The sequence below is a fragment of the Ambystoma mexicanum genome, chromosome 7p, assembly GCF_040938575.1.
Source record: "Ambystoma mexicanum isolate Mex_15411 chromosome 7p, UKY_AmexF1_1, whole genome shotgun sequence".
NCBI classification, from domain to species: domain Eukaryota; kingdom Metazoa; phylum Chordata; class Amphibia; order Caudata; family Ambystomatidae; genus Ambystoma; species Ambystoma mexicanum.
This window is the reverse complement of record NC_090939.1, coordinates 222,372,951-222,395,849: the sequence shown is the minus strand read 5'-3', so window position 1 is coordinate 222,395,849 and position 22,899 is coordinate 222,372,951. Positions and strand designations below refer to the sequence as shown.

The following is a 22,899-nucleotide window of genomic DNA, read 5'->3' as shown; positions in this document are numbered from 1 at the left end:
CTCTGTCCAGTCCCCCCTTGTCGAGTTTCTGGCTGGTGGCAGTGGTTACCACACAAAATATTCCCCCGGAATATTTCCTATGGGATTTTCCCTTTGATTTTAAACACACCACTTTTTGGTGCAATGTTAAAGATACCGCTGGTTTATTTAATATTAAATCACCGGTTGGGTCTTTTTGCTGGAACTCTTTTCTAAAATGGCGTTCGTGTCCGACTCTGTAACTCCAACCAAGGCCGGGCCCTTTGTCCCACTTTTTGGCGGGCTTCTCCACAGAAGCCCTCCAACTGGTACCACTCTGTCTGGGTTTCACAGGATGTGTGGGTGGGGGAATTGGCACCCTGGACTGCATTTCCTTAGCAACCCAAGTCGCACTCTGTTCCGATTGGTCCAGTGGTGAGCCGCCCGGCTCACCACTTAGCATGTATGAGTGACAGCTAGGCTGTTGAATGGCGGTTTTTCTGCATAAAAGCAGGGCTTTTGGGACTGGAACTTCAGAAGTGCCACAGGACCTAAGAAACCCAAAGAGGGGAGAAGCTGAGCCATCTGCAACGATGACACCACTGGTGGAGCCCTGCAGCAACAACCTCACCACTTTCCCGACGACAAGAGAAGATCTGCTGAAAGAGTCTTCTTCCCTTGAGCTGGTGGGATCAACCAGTTCACCATTTCGCATTCCAGGACGTCTCTTGGTCGAATCGCCCGTGCCAAGCACCCCGGCGGCCGGATAGCCAAGCTTCACCACTGTGACTGCGAATACCAGGAACGCACCTTTTAACCAACAAACTCCGCGGCTGGTTTCTTCCCTGGGCAGTTCAACGACTCCAAAATTCCTCCTCGATGAGATCCTCTTCCCCTGGTCGAAACCACAAACTGCACCCACTGCCAGGAACAACTGCCACCGCTGGAGCTTCCTCAACTTTGAAGGTACTGTGTTCCACCTGGCCTCCCTTTCTACGGATTGCTAAAGGTGACCCTTAAATCCTTGGCTCTCCAACTGGGTTGGCCCCCAGACCTTCTAACTTTACCTTTTGAATCAACCCAACCTCTTTGGAACATTTCTCCAAAGACTGCATTTCTCAACTGTGTGATTTTGGGCACATTTCGCCTTGCTCCATTTAAGGTGGGCCTGGCCTATGAACTTTGGCTACAGTAGACTCTGCCTTCACTAACTTGTTTTGGTCTTTTAAAAGTGTTGGGAACTATTTTATTTTATGACCTGCCTTTTTCTTTCCCTTTAACTTAATTATTGAAGTGCCATCTAGGTTACGTGCTCACCTCTGTTGTGACAAAAAGTGGTGTTTTGACTTAGACTTGCCTAATAATTCTTAAGGGAGGTGTGTATACTTTTTTGATTGTGTTTGAACTTGCTTTTGATTAATAGTGCTAGTGTATTTTCTAAAGTGCGTTAAATAAATAATTATATACTTTTGATAACAAGCTCTGGTCAGTGTTTGCTTGCTCTACTGTGTTTTTAGCCTTATTGTGTATCCTCTGTATATACTGCCCTACTCTTCTTGAGAGAAGTCTGACTGCTCAGCCACAGCTACCAGGTAAATCTGGGTGTTGCAGACTGCTAGCAATTGGGTTTACTGCTTACTCCTGTAGTCTTAATCTTTTTGCAGTGGTTCCCAAGGGAACTGCACAGGATTCTGCCTAAGAGAGGGGGGCAGGGGGGAGGGGGTTACACTATTGCTCTCGGCCCATCCTCAGCTGCACTCCTCAATGATCTCTGCGGCATCACTATACTCCAAGCCTCGGCCGCCTCCTCTGCGGTGCTGCTAGGCAAGGAGGAGAAGATCTTGGAGGCATACAGGAAGATTCCAACGCGTCCTTGCATCTTCGTCAGGCCAACGCTGATGCCATGCTGGCTGCCGCTAACTAAAAGTTATGGTGGGAAATTGCGGACTTCCTCCCGGAACTCCCTACGCAGAGCCAATCACGTTTTAAGATGGGGCTGGCTGAGGCCAAGTTGGTGGCGCAGAACCTCATGGAATACACTGTGGCCCGTATTGACACCTCTGGCCGTGCCATCTGTACCGCCACGGACATTGGAAGGACAGCCTGGCTCCGGGTGATGAAATTCAACCTGGACATCCAGGAACACATATTAGATCTACCGTTCGAGGGGGGGGGAGGGGGCCTCTTCCGCTCCACCACGGACGAAGAGCGGGACAAGAAGAAAAACGGCTCACAAAACAGCCAAGTCTTTATCCATCTTGACAAAGACCACGCCCAAGTCGTACACCCAGTCACAGCTGTGCTCCGACAGGTGGCGTACGTATTGACGTTTTCGCGGCTTCCAGGAACAGAGATCCAGGCAGCCGGACCGCTCGTCTCCGAACCGGCGCAAGATACGAAAAGGGGTTGGGGGTAAGGGCTTTTTCCAGTCCCCCTCTGCCGCGACAGCCTCCGTCGGAAATAAGGCATGACGTGCCCCTTCGGGTGCACGTGTCTCCAGTGGGGGGTTAGGGGGGCAGGCTTGCTCTCCATGCACATTTCTGGTGCCAGAATTTCACGGACCCCTGGATCCTCTCAGTAGTATCCACGGGGTACCGCCTACCCATCCCAGCTTCTTCTCCCTCCTCCTCTCCACTCACTCAAGTTGGGACAGAATCTCTTCGGGCGGAGATCCGGTCGCTCTTAGAGAAGCCAGGCAGTGGAGGAAGTCCCAGCCTCCCAGCGAGGCTTGGGCTTTTACTCCAGGATTTTCACCATTCAGAAGAACCACCAGGCGGGCCTGAGAGTTGTGCTGGATCTTTCCACCTTCAACGTCTCCTTACCCCTTCAAAAATTCAAGATGGTTACTCCAGCTTTTATAGCGGAGACATTGTGCAAGGGAGACTGGATGAGCTCCCTGGACCTGAAGGACGCGTACCTACACGTCCTGATTTAGCAGCCCCATCGTTCTTTCCTACGGTTAAGGATCATGAGCTACCATTTTTCAATACAAGGTCCTTCCATTTGGCCTCAACTCGGTCTATACCAGGCTCATGAATATGGTGGCTGCCCTCCTAAGAGTGCAGGGCCTCCACATCTACCCATACCCCCACAACTCACTCGTCAGGGCTACATCTCTGGAAGCAGTGCACCACTCTTCCCATACCCTTATGAACACACTGCACGATCTGGGCTTTTCGCTCAATCTCAAGTAGTCGCAGTTGCAGCCCACGCAGACTGACATTCTTGGGCCTCATCTGGGACACGTACTCCGAGAAGGTTTTTCCGTCGGAGGACAAGATCTCTGCCATAAAGAAGGCCACACCCACTTCCTCAGCCTGGAGGTGACCTCTGCATGGTGGTTATCAGCATCTCCTGGGTCTCTCGGCGGCGGTCCTATTAGCCGCCCCACACACGGGATTGAGGATGAGGAGGATTCAGCTGCACTTTGCGGCCTCATGAAACCAGGAGCAGGGCTCTCAATCAGAGATGCTCAAAGTTCCTCCATCCCTCCACCCGGATTTAACATGCTGGTCCAGGGACTGGAACCTGCGGACGGGCAAGCCCTTTCGGCCGCCCACCCCGCAGGCCACCATCACCACTGACTCCTCGCTTGTGGGCTGGGTAGCCACCCTGGACGACCTCTCGGTCCACGGCACCTGGACTTGACAGGAGCAGGAATACCACATCAATTGGTTAGAGCTGAACGCCATCTGGCTAGCGCTCGGAGCATTCCTACATACAGACTACTCGACCAGCATGCCCTATGTCAACAAGCAGGGAAGCACCAGAACCCATTCCTATGTGCAGACTGGCAATCAGCATGTGGGAGTGGGCCCTGGAAAACGGCATCTACGTCACGGCAGTCCACCTCCCGGAGAATCCAACCTGGAGGCGGACAAGCTCAGCAGGTTGGGAGCAGACAATTACGAGTGGCAGATAAACGACCTTGTTATTCAGGAGATCTTCAACAGGTGGGCTCATCCCCAGGTGGATCTCTTTGCCACCTTGCACAAAGAGAAGTGCCCTCAGTTCGCCTCTTGGCAGGGACAGGGACTGGCTCCCTGGGCGACGCATTTCGGCCTCAGTGGAACGGCATGAAGGCTTACGCCTTCCTGCCCACTCCGCTGATTAATAGGGTGATTTGCAAGATCAAGGAGTCTCGCCAACTCGGCATCATTCTAACAGCTCCATGGTGGCTGGCCAGGCCATGGTTTTCGGAGCTGCTCAGCCTCTCGGAGATGCCTCTGATTCACCTCCTGACGGGCCCGGCACATCTTCTGGTGCAGCAGGGGGGCAGGGTCATCCACTCTGTGCTACAGAAACTAGCCCTCACAGCGTGGTACCTGAGCAGGTAACGCTTCGGCACCTCAGCCTCTCCCAGGCTAATCTTGAAATCATATAGGGTGCCAGGAGCAAGGCTACCAGGGCCCAGTATAAAAGTAAATGGACCAGATTCTGTCACTGGGAAATCGGCCCCCTGACATGTACTTTGGACGACGTCCTCTCCTTCTCGACGCCCCACACCCACTCTGGTGTGCAGGTGGACACCTGCCTTACATACCTCACAGCCATCGGGGCTTACAGGAACTCGGAGGCGGGGGGGGGGGGGGGGGATCTTCTCCTCCTCCAATCCTATTATCAAGAAACATTTGACGGGGCTCGCAAGGCTCCACCCGCCCGTTAAGAGGCTGCAACCCATGTGGGACCTCAACATAGTTTTGGGCGCCCTGGCTCACAAACCGTTTGAGCCATGATGTCTGCCGACATCAGGCTGGTCACCATCGAAACGGCCTTACTAGTCTGCCTTGGCTCGAAGAGTCAGCGATATCCAGGCGCTGGTTGCTTCAGAACCATATACTACCTTTCACAGGAACCAAGTAGTCCTGCGGACACCCAGCATTTTTGCCCAAGGTGGAGGAAATAGTCCTTCCTACGTTCTTTGCCGATCCTAAGGACGAGGTACAGAGAGTGCTGCACTGCCTGGATGTCAGACGTGGCCTGAAATTCTAGTTGGGCAGGACCAAGGGCTTCTCCCAATCGGACACCCTGTTCGTCACTTTCGGAGGCTCAAGACCAGGCTATCGGGCCACCAAGGCCTCCATATCCCGCTGGAAGGTCTCGGCCAAGGAAACTTAGAGGGCCAGCACAAGCCGCTGCCGGCCAACATGCATGCCAACGCAGTCCAGGCCAAGGCAACGGCCATCGCATTCCAGCGCCATGTCCCTTGGCAAGTCATAAGCAGGGCGACCACTTGGGCCTCTCCCTCAGCTTTCAACAAGCATTACTGTTTGGATGCCGGCTTTAGATCTGATGCGGCTTTTGGACAGCTGGTTCTCAGGAACTTATTTGCTTACGGAGGATCTCCTCTCCACCCTGGGGCTACATTGTTTTAATCGCCCATGCAGTATGGCGGAAAGGCGGACGGGACATAAGAGTAATTAGAAGTTACTCACCATAGTGACTAATGTACTCTTAGCCCTTAGTCCACTTTCCTCCATACGTCCCACCATCCTCCCCCACCCACCCCCCTCCTCCCCCCTAATAATACTGGTGTCATTAGGCAATGTTAAATCTATTGTCAACGTGTCAATGGGGACTGAGGTGTGGCGCCGGAGGGCGGAGTCAGGGCAGCGCATGCTCCCAGTCCTGCACCCCTCTACATTTAAAGGGGAAGAAGGTTTTTTCTGGTGGAAAAGGTTCTGTCTCCCGTCCCTTGGAAGGGACGCCCATGCAATATGGAGGAAAGGGGACTTTACTCAATGTTCTTCCTGGTTCAAAAAAAAAGGTCTAAGCATGAGGCAGGTTCTAGACTTAAGGCCAAACACATTTGTCAAAACACAATTCTGTATAACCAACAGGTGATCTCATTTTTACAACCAGGAGATGTGATGACCACCTTGGACGTGAAATATGCATACTACGATAATTCAATGTTCCACATGCATCTGCCATACCTGTGCTTCAGGCTGGCTAACCATCACCATCAGTTCAAAGTGCTTCCTTTTGGTAAAGCATTGGTACATCGTTTATTCACAAAGATGGTAATGGCGGTGCATATACACAGTGACTTGAAGCATATACACATTTCTGGAAGGGCAGTTAAACACGGATTTGGGAATTGCCTATACATCCGAGGAATGGGTGCAAGTACGGCTGGCACAAGTTATCATCCACACCAGTCCATCAAAGTGCAAAAAAGCCATGAAGCACTTGGCAATGATGGGGCCAGTCCTCTTCTCATGCCGGTCTGCAAATGTCCCATCTGCAAGAGTGCCCGTCAAAGATATGGTCACTAACTGGCAATTGGGACAATTGAGTAGCTATTTCACAAAATCTCAAAGCTCCGCAATGGTGGACACCGACCAGCGTGTTAAAGGGCTGCTTATTTGTGAACACGCCAGTGCATGTGACAATTGCAAAAGGCTCCTCTCTGGGGGGACCGGGAGGTTTGCTGTCTGTCTCTAGCTGGCCAGGGGTAATCGTTAAGTTTTCGTATCAGTAGAGGTAATAGTTGCCATAACAGGAAAGCCTCCATATCAATGTACTGGAACTGTTAGCTGTAAAATATGTACTCTATTGGTTCCAGACATTAAAAATTCAGTATGCTTTTCAAACAACAATGCTGCATCCATGATTAATATCAACAAATGGGGTGAATCTCGCGCTCCAAACTTCTCATAAATTGTCCAACATATGTGGAACTTGTGCATCTTCCATAGTTCTATGCAGGTACTAGGGATAGAAAACTGTCAAGCAGACAGCTTGATTGAGCAGGTCAGTAATGTGAGTGGGAGCTAAAATCAAACCTACTCAAAGATGTTCAACAGGGGGGAATTACTAAATGTATACTGTAAGTACGCAGACTTAGAACTTAGACACAGTGGTGGCATCACGATTGACAGACTTTTATTAAGTGTAACATAAAAAGCAAACCACACTTTGCCCTAACTCGAAGGGTTCTGTCATTTCATCACCTGCCTGTTCATCCCCATGCTTTTTAACGTGCACATTCCATCGAATGTGTTTATCCTTTTTATTTTTTTGGGGGGAGAACCCCTCGAAGCCCCCCTCCCACACTTATTTTTTGCTATTGCCCACCCGCCCAAACCCTTATCTGCCCTTTTCCCACCCCCCCTAAAAAATTCGATGAGCACATTCGACGGACTGTGCACGTTAAAAAGCCTGGGGATGAACAGGCAGGCGATGAAAGGACGTCGTACCACTCTAAGAGGCGGCTCCATGCCTCAACTAAAAATACTGTGGATCCTGTCAGGATGTCCAAATCAAAAAGTCCACAGTCCTGTGTAAGAATCCTAACCACTCTTTCCCTTACACTTAAAGCTAAATTGAAGAAGTGACATGTGTGAAGAATCTGAAAGAATTCTCCCCAGAAACCTGGTCTGGAATACTCAAGTGGCCAGGGTAAGTCGGAAGCTTCCTGAACCTGGGGTTGGTGTACTGCGGGAGGAGCCAAAGGTGGTGTGTGGACAGACCAGCGAGACTGGGATACACCACTTTTTAACCTTCTCCCTTTTGATGGCTTTTGCCAAACTAAAGTGGAAAAACCTAACTTTGATGAAACAAACTGCATGTCCCAGAATCCCACAGGAACAAACGAGAAAGAGGGCTGAAGAGGCACATGGATGTAGTAGTTGGGCAATTCAGCCTAATAGCCATTGCAGGCGTCAGGCATTTGAGATTGATGGCTCACACCTGAAGCCAATTGTTAACCTTGTGAGGCATAAAAGGCCCCAGCAGGAAAAGAGGGGGAAGGAGCTGGAGCAAGAGTTGGAAAGCTGGCAGTAGTAGTAGAAGAGGAGTAGCACAAGGCTGGAAATTCACACAGAAGTGAAAACAGAAGACACGCCGGAACGTGGAGACCGATTTCACTTGAAAGTTCTGAGAGGGTCATGTGTTCTCAAAACCTGTATTGCAGAGGGTGCGTAGAGCAAGACGTGCTGGAAGTAAAGATTTCCCCATGTCAGCCAAGTCGCTGTGATTGCAGGGCAACTCAAGGCCAGAGGCAGAAGGCAAGCTGAGTGTTCAGGGAGTGAAAGAGACTCCCAATTAAGGTGGCCGGGCCGGAGACACCCTTGCAGGAGAATGGTGTGGGTCCCAAGTGAGCCCAAAGTAGTAGCAGAGGTTGAGGAAGTCTGGGAACCAGAGCAACCCTGACTTCTAGCACGCATGAACTATTTACTATCCTTAAAGTATTAGAAGCTAGTATGCCCCTGTTGCTCAAGTAGTCATGGGTTACCCCTCCCCCCATAAAGAAGATCACCCTCGATCCTCACAACCTGAAAAACTATCGACCAATCACCAACGTGCCTTTTCTGCTGAAGATACTCGATCGAGTAGCAGATGTTCAACTTCAAGAACACTTGGAGAGTAATCACCTCTTTAACATCAAGCAATCAGGCTTTCGGGCCAAACATGGAGCCGAAACGGCACTCCTCGATCTCAGGTCAAGCGGGGCGGGCATTGTGGACAGGGGTAAACCAGCGCTCTGGATGCTTCCTTCTTGACTCGTCTGCTACATTTGACCTGATTGACCACTCATTGCCGGTCAAAAGATTGCTCGAACAGGCACTGTGTTCTCCTCTGGCCACTCAATGGATTGTCTCTTTCCTGGGCCCCAGATAGGCGCAGGTGGCCGTGGATGATGCTTGTTTCCACCCGGTATCCGTTACATGCAGAGTGACGCATCCCCACATCATTTAATATATACACCACCCTGCTGCTCACTCTCCTTGGTGACCTGGGTGTCCAATTTACCATTTATGTGGATGACACCCAGGTTATTATTGAACTATCTGGAGATTACATCAAGGACACTAACATCATTAATTCAATCTATAAATCAAATCGGGTATGGATGGCTAGAAACTCACTGGTCCTGAACGCCCGAAAAATCAGAATTCTTGATTATTGCATCCAGCAATAAATTGATAACACTTAGCCCCGACTATGATGCTATTACCATCTCCGACATCAAAATTAAAGTCGCTAGCTCAGTGAAGACCATGGGCATCACTTTGGATGCCAAAATGTCCATGAAGCAGCGTGTTGCCCAAGTTTAAGGCCTCATGTAGTTACATTTCGAAACTTTTAAATCACACCCGTCCCTACATTTCTTTGCAGAGTGGGGCATTGTTTGCAACAGTACTTATCAATTCGCTTCTCCAGCATGGGGTCTGGCATGGATTCACATGCTCATGAATATTCCCCGTCGTCAGGCTGGGAATCCTCGGTAAAGAGAAAACCAGTATCAGTTTCGTTTCTGATCTGTCTTTCGTAGTAAGATCATGTCTCTGCGGCCAGGCAGGAACTTCACTGGCTCCCTGAACGTGTTACACACACAATGCTTAATCTTACGTACAAGTGCTTTCACACTGATGCCCCCCAGTATCTTTCTGACCAACTATCTGCATGTAGCGTGGCTTGCACTTTACGTTCCGATGATCCTACGAAGCTTACACAACCTAGATTTAAACTTTCAGGTTTTGGTAGGACTGGATTTGATGTCCAAGCACCCCCCCCACCCCGGCCTGGAATAAATTCCCCCCTCATCTGAGGCAGCCTCAGTCCATCGCAGAGTTCAAGAAGGGAGTTAACACCCACCTGTTTAATCTTGACCCTGATTAATCCGCTTCACTAATAAATACATGAGGGGCACACCAGCCCTCTTTACATCGACCCTGAAAATCCCCCCCCCCCCCCTCGGACTGCCTGTTAGTTTGTGTTTTTGTCCTGTCTCGGTTGATTGTAGAAAATGTAATTAAATCAAATCTAATCAACCCACAACTGCAGTGTCCCTGAAGACGTTGAGTGAAGCGCAGGGTTCAGATTCCCTCAACAAGCCTTGCTGGTAACTGTAACCATCCCCAAAGTTGCTCGCCTAGAATTGAAAGCGGGTAGAAGTTGTTTGCTCATTTCAAAACTGACTATTAAGAATGCAAATATAACACACGCGGTTATCATGAAGGCTGCAGTGTTCACGTGAAAGTAAAATCCATTACATCCATTGTTGAACTCTTTCATGTTGAAGGAGTGGTTGCGTGCACCTAATTGTACAGAAGGAACATTTACCGACTCCATTTTCGAAAACCTGACTTTTTTATTTATTTTTTCTTTTTTTGGCAGATACTTTAAAAAAAATATAACTCTGTTTATTGTTTTAAAGAAATAAAATACAGGTCAACAGACCAACAAAAGGTTGCATACATTTGGTACAATGGCACAGTTTTCAGAAACAGTTGTCACAAGCTGGCCCGGGGTTGGTAGAGAGGGTAGGGTGGCACCATAGGTCTTAAAATCCCTCCCCCTGGAGAAGTAGGAAGACAGACTTCTGTTTGTTCAGTCCCCCAAAGTTTTGGTATTCTGTGAGGATACGAGACACCACCAGCAGGAGAATAAGGGGTTGCTGAGAAGGCCGTCTGCGTACACTAAGACCCGGTCCTCCCTACGGCCATGCGAATGCAGTCCAGTCTCCACTCGTCCTGAGTTTTATATCCAGCGGCTCAATGGCTAGGATAAATGGTAGGGGGGCGGGCAGTCCTGTCTGGTCCCCAGTCCCAATGTGAATGCCCTGGAAAATACCCTGTTCACCCGCACCACTGCCTCTGGAGAATCATAGAGCAGTTTAACCCCAGGACATGAAACGGCTCCCAAATCCCACCTGACCCATTATGTCCCACAGAGCGTCCCAATCAACTGAATCAAAAGCTTTTTCGTAGTCGACGGTCAAGAGCCCCAGTGGCTCCAATATTGCCGGAGCCTGATCAATTGCAAGCTGTGCCCTGCGTAGGTTAATTCAAGTGGATCTGAGGGGCACGAACCCACATTGGTCTGGATGGACCAGGGAGTCTATCACTCCTAGCAATCTATTGTAAAGGACCTGTGCCAGGACCTTGTATTCCCCATTGATTAATGATATTGGCCTGTAGAAGGCACAGAGTTCTGGAGGCTTTCCGGGTTTGGGGATGACTACAATATGTCTTCCTAAGATTCATGGGGAGTTGTCCCCTCCCTTTGCTCTGTAGGAACATTTGATGCATGCGTCCTGTCACTGTTTCCCCCAGTCGTTTCCACCGGAAAGCCGTTGTGTCCCGGGGTTTTACCTGATTGTAACTGAGAGAGTGCGGCTGCTACCTCTTCCTCCGTAATCTCTGTCTCACGCTCCTTCATCTGTTGCTCCGAGAGACTGGGGATTTTGATTGAGTTGAGTACGTGTGAGCCCTCCATCTTAGTTGTCTTCTCCTGGGGGGAGTTGAGTTTTTCATTGAATGCAGCGAATGCCTCTGCAATGTCGGAGTCCTCCATCAGTGGTACCCTCCCATCCACTTAAATGGCACGTAGGTGCCCCTTGTTTCTGTCCCACCTTCCCAACCAGGCCACGGTCTTGACAGCCTTATCCCCCTGTCTCATTTAATTTGGCTCTGTACTGATCAGTGGGCAACCCTCGCGTTGTCTAGCTCAACGTTTATTAGGACCTCTTGTGCTGTGATTAGAACCTCTTGTGAGGCCTGAGGCCTCGATTCGAGGAACTGTTACTCTTTTTTTGCGGCCTGCTCCTCTGCTTCTACAATTTCCCGGGAGTGTCGTCGACGGTGAGCCGACACCAGAGAGAGAGCGCCTCTCCTTGAAGTACTGTTTTGTAGGCCTCCCAGTGCGCAGTAGTGCCCTCCACTGATCCCATTCATGGTGAAATACTGTTTTTTTGCATAAGCCCTCCGTTATCTCAGGCTTTTCCAGGTAATGTGCGTTCAGGCACAAGTTTGTACTGGGCTTTACTCGCCCAGCCTTCAAGGCGATAAGTAGGGAGGAGTGATCCGAAATGCCCCTGGCTAGAAATGTTGCAGACACCAGCCCATAAACGTGCCTTGAGGGACGAAAAAGTAATTTATCCTAAAGAAGGATCTATGTGCATTGGAATAGAATAAGAACCCAGATTCCGTCTCGTGCAACGCCCTCCATGCGTCTACCAGCCCCAATGCGGTAGCAAAGGAGTGTAATTTTTTTGGAATGTCCGGGTTCCTATTGCCCCTGCGATCTGTCTCTGCCCACCTCCATGACCTCATTGAAGTCTACACCCATGACCCACGATTCTACCTGTTGAGTAAGAATTACTGAAGCTCATTTAGGAATTCCAGCGTAAGTGTTGGGGGCGTGTATACTGCCATGATGCCCCGGCTGTCTCCCCATATTTCCCTTGTCACCACAACAAATCGTCCTCGTGGATCGGCCTGCACTTTCCTCAGTTGAAACGGTACCCACGTTTGTATGAGGCCCAGCTGGCCTCTTGCCCCTCTTGGGAGTCCTGCGTGTTATGTTAGCGCATAGTTAGATCTCTTAAAGAACTTGCACTACGTGCCGACTAGGTGCATTTGTCAGGAAAACGATATTGCACCAACCTCATCTTAATACTGGAGCCTAGTCCATTGACATTCCACGTCAATAGCGATAGTTCTCTGTCACGTGTCATTAATACCCCTGAGGTTTTTTGCAAGGCTTATGGCCAGTCCCTTGATTCTCAATCTCTCCCTACCCGTGGGTGACTGCACGCCCAGTATGCCATTGTATTCCTCCCTATTCCAGAGGCTCTGGGTCTTCCTGCCCCCGTCGACTATTTGGAGCATGAGGTATCCCCCCACCGCTTGCCTCGCCTCCTGCTTAAGCAATGCGACCAGCAGAACTAAACAGTAAGAAAAAACAAACCCAATCTCCTCGTCCAGTGTTCCGTTCTCGGTCTGAAGCTTATGTAAATCGACTGCAACTTCAAGGTCCCCCTCAATGAGCTGCAGCGCTGCGCAGTGTGCGCCGCCCCCCTTCCCTGAACTGTAACCAGAAAAAAAAAACTACTTTCCACCACCAACTAGAAGTACCTGTCGCCCAAACTTGTACAAACTAAACCCTTTGAAAACCTGTTTGGGTTGGACCCTGAGAGCCATCTCTGCTCTCAGCCAGGGGGCTGCTGCCTGAAGGATTCAGAAAATGTAGCCCACTCGAAGACCAGTTTAGCGGCATCCCCAGGTCCGTGTTTGAACTCTGCATTGCTCCTACATCAATCAGTCCACCTTCCCACTTCTCGGGGATCCGCCACGCTCCTCCTCCTCCTCCTCACTGCGTGGTCTCAATGCAAGCTTTTTCTTCAGAGTCAAGACTGTTGTGATTTCTGTACTTCTCTCGTGTAGTTCAGAAAGAGACCAGTTTGATTGCCTTTGTAGGTGATCGGGCCAGTCGCCCTCGCCATGTGTAGGAGTGTGTCTCGGTCTCTATAATTCATGAGCTGGGCAATCACTGTGGGCGGGGGCGGGCATGGTATCGGTCTGCCTGTTGGAACTCTGTGTGCCCGCTCAATAGAGAAGAAGTTTGAAAGCTTTTTCGGTGCCATGAGGTCAGAGCCATCGCTCCAAAAATAGTTCCATGGAGGGTCCTCCTTCTTTCTCCAGGAGACCAAGTATGTGAAGGTTATTGTGGCAGGATGTACCTTCGCTGTCTTCTGCTCGGTTCTCTAGGGTGGTTCGTTTTGAGACATCTTCTCCAGTCGTTCTTTCATCTTTTGTATGGTGTCTTCGCTATCTGATATGCGCTGTTCAGTTTCTCCCACACGTGAGGTCATATTCCGCAAGTCTTGTCTCAGGAAGGAGACTTCAGAGGCCAGGCCGTCCATTTTGGTTTCGACCCATGATCTACACCGATGGCGGCCATGATTTCCATGAGAGCTCGTCATGTTCGCCTCCATATTTTCCCCTTCTTCTACTAGCTTGTCCCGTGTCGAAGAGGCTGTTGCCGACACACTTGTGTATCGATCCATCTTCTGCGCAGACCCTTTGTGGGGCATGTCCTTTCCCGGCACCGATTTTTCTCAGAATTATCACAATGTGCTAGTTGGAGATTTCTCTCACTCTGCGCACGTTAGAATTGATTGGGGGGGATTGAAACCGCAACCAGGATTTTCTTCAGGTTTACAGTAGCCTCGGCGGAGCAGCAGAAACTCACATCTGCATACGCCAGCTGCTCAACCATGCCCCCTGAAAACCTGACCTGTTTTACAAGTGAAACTGCATCAAAGGAAGGTCGCATATGACCAATTGTGGTTCCCGAGGGAAGTGAGAAGTTGCCTCCTTGATACTATACGGGAATACAATTCCAGTCAATACTTTAAGTTTAAAAATCGACCTTAAACATTGTTTGCACGTGCCTAACTATGTTTTCACTTTGAGGACTGAACCTTGTATTATACATCATTTATTTCAAGAAGTTACTATACTGAAGAGGACAAGCAATACCCAAGCCAAGAGGCGATCCATTTTTATAGTGAAACACCTGTTTAAACCCCTCCACCTAATCTTTGAAGTTGTCAACCATCCAGAGGCCTCGGATAGCAATGTGGCATTATCTGAAGAGGTAAGTGGCAGTAGAGGTTCTGGGTAATTACTTGGGATGAAAAGGTGTGAGAAAGCTGGGGAAGGACAGCCGGGTGCTTGTAAAGAATTTCCAGAAGTTAACCTGTAATGCTGAAAGACTGCTGGAATTGAAAGGAAGTACGTCCTGTTGGCAGAGACAGGTTATCTTTGCAGCAGTTCGACAAGAGGCTGCCCCCTTTTAGAAAGTACTTGAAGGGAAGCATGTCTTGCCTACCTGAAGAGATCGAAGTGTCTTGTCAGACTCTGCTGATAATTCTGAAGAACAAAGTAGTGGTGAAAGTACTTTATTTTTATTTGTTTATTTTTTGCTTTTATTTCAGCGCACAAAGCCCAGAGGCATCTATGCACTAGTTACAGAAAGTGCATAGTGCATTAGTGATGTGCATGATTTAGTATATGGTCACAGACGGAGTAAGTGCGAGTACCTCTTGGCACGGGGGGCTACATCAGGCGTGCAGACAGGCAAATGAATCAAAATAGGTGTGGGCACACAGATCGGATACATCATGCATGCTGTTACTGGTAGGTGAAATACAGCATCAAGTATGCAGTTATTGAAAATTCCGGTGCACAGGTTAAGCTGTACAAAGCTGTAGACTCAACAAAACGAGTGTATTGTAAATAGAGTGCATACCATGTGCAGAGCTATTAGTCCTCTGTGGAGAGGAAGGGGCTGGCCTGGACAGTACGAACCAGAGGGTGGCCAAATACCGAGAGACAGTGGAAGCAGTTACTCGAGCGCTAGACACTGCCTTGCTCAGTGGCCGTTGAACAGTGTTGCTTCACAGACCAGAGAGCGCTCCTAGGTAGAGGCACATCACCCATAGACATATGTAGCGAGCTGGGGCACTTTGGATGTAGTAGTTAGTGGTGCAATGACGCAGCGAGCATAAACTGGAACTGCGTCGGCGGGTAGAGACAGGGGTCGCGTTAGTGGTGGAACAAGAAGGCAGGCTTTAAAGAAATTGGTTTGCACATGGTTAGAGTGCCTTGCAGCGGTAGAGCTCTTCTTACCTTTGAGTGACGTAGAGCATTGAGGTTGCATCCATTGCAACTTGTGATCATAGGAAAACACATGGGGCAAGGTATCAGAGACATCCTGTTTGCTGAGAATGGAACAAGCAAGGGTGATGAAGGTACCGGTATGCCTCCACAGCAGGAACGCAGTTAATAGAAAGCAGCATTCCGGCGCATGGGCCATCCCCAGACAGGCCCAAGACAGGAGTCCTAGGGCTTTGGAACTAGCCTTCAGAAGCTGGCCCAGCTGGCTTCGTCTTTCGTCTCTCTTCCAGATCCCCCTAATGCTGCAGACCTTAGCCAATCGCAGGGCTGGATGTAGCGAGGCACAAGCAGATAATCTCCCAGCAAGGTAGGGGAGGTGACGGCGGCCATACTGGTGTGGAGTCCAGGCTCATACACAACAGTGGTAGTTGTAGTAGGCAGTGCAGCCACGGAGATGGAGGGGGGGGCTGCACTGCTCGTTGCATGCCATATGAATGCAAAATCATTTGTATGCCGTAATTCCTTGTACCAACAAGCCAAATCGATGGAATATGAATATCTAGGATCTCCAGTCTAGATGCACATCAGAATAGGTGGCATGAATGCGTGGCATTGTATTTCATAAAGTTATTGATTAATATGAATGTATTCATTTTTAATAATCCTACAAATATCATGTTCAGATTTATTGGCTAGAGGGCAAGCTCATGGCCACAACACACCTTTTGGGTTTGTTATGAGAACATGCCTGATGGTTATCAGCCAGCATTCCGTAGATTTGGTCTTTGGGAATTTTAAGCAACATTTATAAGAATGTCTGCTGAGATGATTTCACAAAGGTGGGGTCCACTCATATGAGGACCTGTTCCATTCAATGGATTTTCATGATTAAAGGCCAACACAGATCATATGTTCCAGATGGCCAAGGCAACTCTCATGGGAGTCATTACCTCCCCCACATTGGAACATGTGGGAGAGGTTAAAAACTGTACTGGTAAACAAAGTTTTCAGTGGATGTCACATTGGAGTGGTTCTGAAGTATTGGCATACTGTGAAACAAAAGTATCTGTTCATAGCAACAACAGTAGAAGAGTGGTTGATAAAGGAAGTGGCAACCCAAAGATGAAGCATCCTGACAAATATACGAAATATACGAAATGTACTGCTGAAGTCTTGTAAAGTTGTAGCTGGAGAAGTCATTCTTTTGAATTGTGTCAAAATACTCGTGAAGAGAAGATAACCAGGGTTAACATTGGTGTGATTTTCCTTTATGGAGATTGGTACGGGACTATACATACATTTTTAACCCCCCCCCCCCCCAAAAAAATGTAATGGGTTTTTTTCGTTAATTTTGTGGTAAAAAAAACCTACGAAAAAACGTCCCACGATGAAAGGACGTTGTACCGTCTGAAGCTGACTTTAAACCCTGGGGCAAGTGAAGGTCATCCAAATATTGTTTAATCTTTTATTATCTTGTGTTACTTTATCATTTATTTTGAATGTTTGTTGTTTAGAGTGAGGGACAGTTTACCCATGCTAGAGATTGTTCCATTAGCCTTTTGAATAGGTAGAGAATTCCTCAGTAGGGCAAGCAAGGCTTTATTTGCAAACGTTTACTTTACTAAAATGTCTTACTTTGAGAAAACTACAAGCACTTGTCCGCCTCGCATTACTGACCCCTCCAATATGTCTATTTGGTTCAGAAAAATATCTCCTTTCTTCTGGACAATGGATCAAAGTTCCCCAACGTGGGCCGATATGCTTGCGGGGGAAAGCTCCTTGGCCCCAGTTTATAATCCCCTTCAGAACAACAAAGTATAAAATTCCTGGTGTGAAGGTTCTCCACCTTAAACAAATGCAATCTCAACTGGTGAGGGAATGTCTCCCTTCCCCTGGCCTTTCTTGTAGTTTGGTGCAAGTAGTTCTCAGGTGTATGACACAGTTCAACTGATGTGTGCCCCAGACCCTGGTGGGCAGACCTGGTTCAATTCTCTACCAGATACTGCGACAAGGAAGAGAGATTGTGCTTCTCTTCCTAATGGTGCACCCGTTTCACTATCCTGCCAGGTTTGTTTGTAACCTTTTTTTACTTAAGGCAGTCTCTGTATATTGATATGGGTCCCAGACCCTGCTTCTCGCGCCCCTCTGGTCTTCCCAACACTCCTTTACCTTTTGGGTTCTCGGTTGGGGTCTCCTCCGGACAAATGCAGTGCTCCTGCTGCACTGTTCAACTTCCGGCTTTCTCTCTCACGTGTCGATAGCGGTTGGGCATCTGGAGACTCTCTGCACGGCCACCCTCTCTGCTGATGCAGAGCGCCCCTACACCTCTGTATGGATTCCTTGCTTCCCCCTCTCTCGCCGGTTTCTTGCTCCCTGCAGCGACTCCACAGTGGTGGCTGGGCGATTGGAGACTGTCTGTAATCGCATGGCTCAGGAGTTTGCCTTTGCCTGGCTCCCTTCCTTTCAGCCTTCTTGCCTGGCTCCCTTCCTTCTAGCCTTCTTCTTTGTCTGTAGCTTGCAGACCGTTAAGGGGCAACTCTGGACTCGTGTCTGCATCCGACCAGCGGTTTCCACTCTGCCCCAGGCAAGACAACTCTGGCTCTCTGCTACCCCTAAGAGGGTCTACTCTTGTTGTCAGTCCGGACTTACTTTAATTCGTCCTTGTCCTCCTACCGGATTTCTATTGTCTAGACCACTCATGTTGGTGCCGCAGAGCACTCTTCATTGCTCCGCACTGCTCCCTCATTCCAGTGGTTGTCATTGCTTTTTTCAACTCCGGCCTATTCCTCGTCCCATTTTGCCTGCTTCTGCAGTATTACAGAAATACATAGGAGCGCATAGTAAGGATGGAGAAAGGGGAGGTGAGAGGTTTGTGTTATAGGGATACTGCGTTCTTACACGATAGTAGTCATTGCTCCCATAGGGGCGTTCGCTCCCCATGAGATCCTCTCGCTGAGTGCCATCCCCAGTGGGACTATCGGGTATGGCCTCACCTCCCTCGGCCCACGGAAAGAGGCACCCATAATGGAAGCAATAACACCATACTGGGATTCGTCAATACTTAATTTGCAGCAAGCACCAAGGCATAATGCCCAACCTTCACATCCATATACCTGCAAACAGGATCTTAAGCCAATGCTCTATGGATGATTTCATCAGGGATATTTGCTTGCATTTTCCTCCACTCTACCCCCATTCTTCTCCCGCATAAAGTAGTTAACAAACTGCTTCAAGAAAAAGTAAGAGTAGTTCGCCCCACACCCATGTGGGCACGACCAGTGTGGTGCCCTCACTAACTGCGCATGGTGATAGCCATCAATTAAACTTCTCCTATCATGCAGCCTGTTGGAATGGCACATGAGTTCACAGGCCTGAAACTTGGCACCTTGGCTCGTAAGGTCATAGTATTCAAACATTTCAAACTTCCCCTGCCATTGTATGGTTATACTTCATTAGGCAAAGAAAACCCAGTAAAAGAGCCTGTAACTTTAACAAGTGGAAGGCATTTGACATTTGGTGAAAAGAAGACCGATCAATCCCTGCAAAAATGGTCACCTTTTTACCAGACTGTGGTTTAATATTAAACTCCCCCTTGCCAAAGTCCACCTGGCAGCTCTGGCTGAATATACCATGTCACAACAGAAAGCATCATGATGGAAGATGACAGTGGTTAAAGCTTTCATGGAAGGGGTTCAACTTTTATCCACTTGTAGCACATATGCACCAAATTGGGATCCTAAATGCAGTCTTAAATAGGCTGATGGGTTCCTCATTCAAGCAAAATTCACAAAGCCACTTTTAAACTAATTGCACAGTGTTTTTCTTTTGCAGCAATTGGAGAGTATGTGAAATTCAGCCACTCAATGTAGACAAGCCCTTTGTGGCTATTCACAAGAACAAACTAGTTTGTGGAACTCCTCCATGCTCATCCAATGTATCACATTTAATCAATCCATTGATTTTCAAACCTTTTTCCTAATCCACTTACACCAGGGAAAAATACAGTGGACATTTGCAGAGTTTCCATGGTTTACAGGGTCCGATCAAAGTCCCTGAGTAAAAGCAGTTTGTATTTGTTTTTGCTGCAGGTCAATCGGGTAACCCTGTAACCAAATCCACCATTGTAGATTGGACTGTGTGCTATATACTAGAATGCTGCAAACTAGCACACCAAAGTTTATTTTTCACTCCAAAGACTCACTCCACAAGCGGTACAGGAGCAACATTTGCTTTTGTTGCAAATGTTCTTTAGGTGCCATATTCAAAGCCACTACTTCGAGTTAAGGTCAGATATTTACAAAACACCTTTTTATAGACTCAAAAACTAGAGCAGATTTTCAAGTGGTTCTAGCTTTTTTTAAATGTGCATTTTCCACTGTTCGTTCAGGTCTCCACCTTCTGTGGGCACTACTTCCTAGTCTGTGCACAACATGACTATAAACACATTCCCAAGTCCCACAAGGCAGAAGTTACTTATCAGTAATACTGTCTCTAATAGATTGTGTCCTCCAATTTATTTGCTCTCTTAGGTATGTTCTGCTGCGGCAGCAGATCTTTGAAACATTTCGTCCCCAGACTGCGCTTTTGTCGTCTTTGCGTCAAGGTCCTTTGGCACTCTTAATCTTCGAGGCTGAACATGTCAGCGTCCGTACAAATAGCTTGCACCCTGCCCTGTGCCTTTGAGGAACCCGTCAGGTCGATAACCTACAATAACTTGACATGATCATATATAAAATATATTTTCAGAATCCCTTCCGCGATTGCGTTTGCCAAAACTGTGTACTCGCAACTCTGTTAAAAAGGGGTGGGGAACTTCAGCCTCAACCCAAACCATTTGGAGGCCTTTCAACCCCTATTCATTGTCCGACCAAGGCATATAGTGGCTGACTGAGCTGGGGACCTGCAGTTTACAAAGATGCAAACTTTGAACTATGCCACCCTCCTTTGGTGCCTGTACTGTTGAGTATCTATTTTCCTGCTCACTATTGTTAGAGTGAACTTGCACTCCTCTGCAACAGCTGTCCTTCTGCTGTATTATCAAGCACTGTGAACTGCTTACTAAAAGTCTTTATTTGAAAAAGAGCAATCTGTCTGGCTCTTCCATTGGTTCAAAGTGATGTTGCTTTGAATTTGGTTCACCTCCTTCCCCTTTTTAGTGCTTGGCTTCGATTACTTCACTACTACTACCAGTAAGTGAGTGGAGGAAAGCCGAAGCATCCAATCTTGCTTATATTGCGAACCTATCTAGTTCCTTAACAGCACTAATGACAAGTAACTAACCAATTAGCCCTCCATAATCTCGAACTGCCTATTGTATATGAGTTTCTAATGGATAGTGTCCTCCCACAGATGCTTATTCTTTAGATCTCTCCTCCATGGAAGCTTTTTTCCCAGCAAAGGGCAATGTTTTACTTTGCTCTGACAAACTCGGTGTTCACCCCTCTCTGAATATGACGACACAGTGCACATAGACCAAAACTCCGTTTCCCATTTTCTGCACACTGCAAAGGGAAAATCTCTCCTCTGAGAAGTTTGTGCGCCATTCCTCTATTCAACCGTGTGTGAGGAGCCAGGAATGAGGCACGGACACAGAAGGCTTCGGATTGTGGTAATAAACGTTCATTTAAAATGATAAAGGGGTTGGAAAAGGCCTCACTATCTCTAATCTAGGAGGTATTTCCCTACCTCAACCAAGACTAATTGGTCTGTCCTTAAGTAGAAATGTCCAAAGCAAAAATACATCTGTGTCCAAAATCCTAATTTGGTCCTCACACACTAAAATTAACTCTAAGGTGCAAGGGATATTGTTTCTGTATTTCAAGGTGGACAAATGTTCATAGTTCCAGGGAATAGCTCCCTTCCCCAGATTCCACAACAACAAAAGTTGCAATCCAAGAATAATCAAGCTCCTTCTCATTTCTGGGGCATGACTCCTTTCCCCAGGTTTTCTCTTCACGTTTCAGCTACTGCTAAGGGAACGTGACTTCCTAGGGATTCTCTTCTTTACTGTATTACAATTAAGGTGTCGGTCCCAGACTTGCAGGTTGCCTGATATACTCTCCTGCCATGCTCTTCTTTACCCTTACAGCACTTTACAATCTGAAAGGTCTGTCTCATCTTTGAGAGTCTCGTACATTCTGTATACACTTCACACTTTAGCCTTTAAACAATCTTGCTCTGTCTGGTATACTCTCCTCCTAGGGCTTTCACATAGTTACTTTTACGATGCACAGGTGGCTGGATTGGTTTGCCCAGTCTGCTGGAAGGACATGCGTGGGCACCCCCACTGAATGCTACTTAAATTTGTCTGATTATATGTGGTTATTCGTAAAAAAAATCTTGACACTCGATAGATTCCAATATAAGTATGTTTATTTTTTAATTTCGATTTCTAGTAGGTCTTTTGCAAGAATTGTATAGTCCAATGCATTTTGGTCTATTCAAGACCTTCTTCAGGGACTGTTAATGAAACAATAAAAGCAGAAAATGATAATGTAGTAACCATCAACATAATAGTTTAAAAGTAAATCAAACATTTGTTTTGTGCATTATTCGGTGTTCATAGTACAAAAACTGTTCATAAATGTACCTGTATTCTTGGTTCTTTAAATCCTTGGCCTTATATATGTATCCCTTCTTATGGAAAAAAAATTCCCAAATTTCTGTCCACTCAAGCAGTTTCACCTTTAATAGCCATTATTTGATAGATGTGCTCCTCATATGGTAGTTCATGTTAGAAAATGTAAATGGTAAAATATGTATTTTTATGGAATTTTGACCCTTAATTCTATCATAAGTCCAATTGTTAGAGATTCCCCCCCAATTGGGGAGTCTTACCTGATAATGTGAGGTCTTGAGGCAGCAGAGCACACCGCTCGCGTAGACACGCGTTGCTGCTGGTTGCCCTAGCTGCTTTTATGTGTACAAAATGGCGTTGGCACCTAACGCGATGACGTCATCAACGCGATGACATCATCTCGTGCCGAGGGCCATTTTGGAATCGCTTTTTAAGTCGGCAAATGCATTTACATTTTTTAAAAAGGCCGTGATGAATATATTGACTAGATTTATGTAGATAAATTCTTGGGCATTCAATTATGGTGTCGTGTCCATTGTAAATGATGCAATAATGTCATCAACCCTGTCAGTAACATTTAATGGAAGTCCATTGACCATTATTTGTGTCTAAAAAATGTGAACACTTGTTTTTAGAAAAAATGGGTTAGACAAACACTGAGGATAATTTTAGATTTCAAAGGCAAAATTAATGGCATATTTTGCATGGTCTTTCCTTGTAATATTACGCACATAAATATTACAATGCATATTTCTGTGAAACTCCATATATGTTACTTATACATTTATTTTGTCTGCTTCTTAATGTCCAACTTTATGCAATAAAATAAGTTCAAGGAAACCTGCATAGTTACTGCATTCCTCGTTGAGGCCCCCGGATGTAAAGAGTTCAGTTTCTCTATCCAAAAAGTTTCTTTTTGACTTCGAAGTCTGTTAATGTCCACATTGACTC

The 22,899-nt window shown here is 47.4% G+C and overlaps 1 protein-coding gene across 2 annotated transcripts in view; it reads left to right on the top strand.

Annotated features, from left to right (window-relative positions):
* The window catches only part of TTC3 (tetratricopeptide repeat domain 3), a 2,698,168-nt gene that overhangs the window by 489,674 nt on the left and 2,185,595 nt on the right, over positions 1 to 22,899 (top strand). The window lies entirely within an intron of this gene.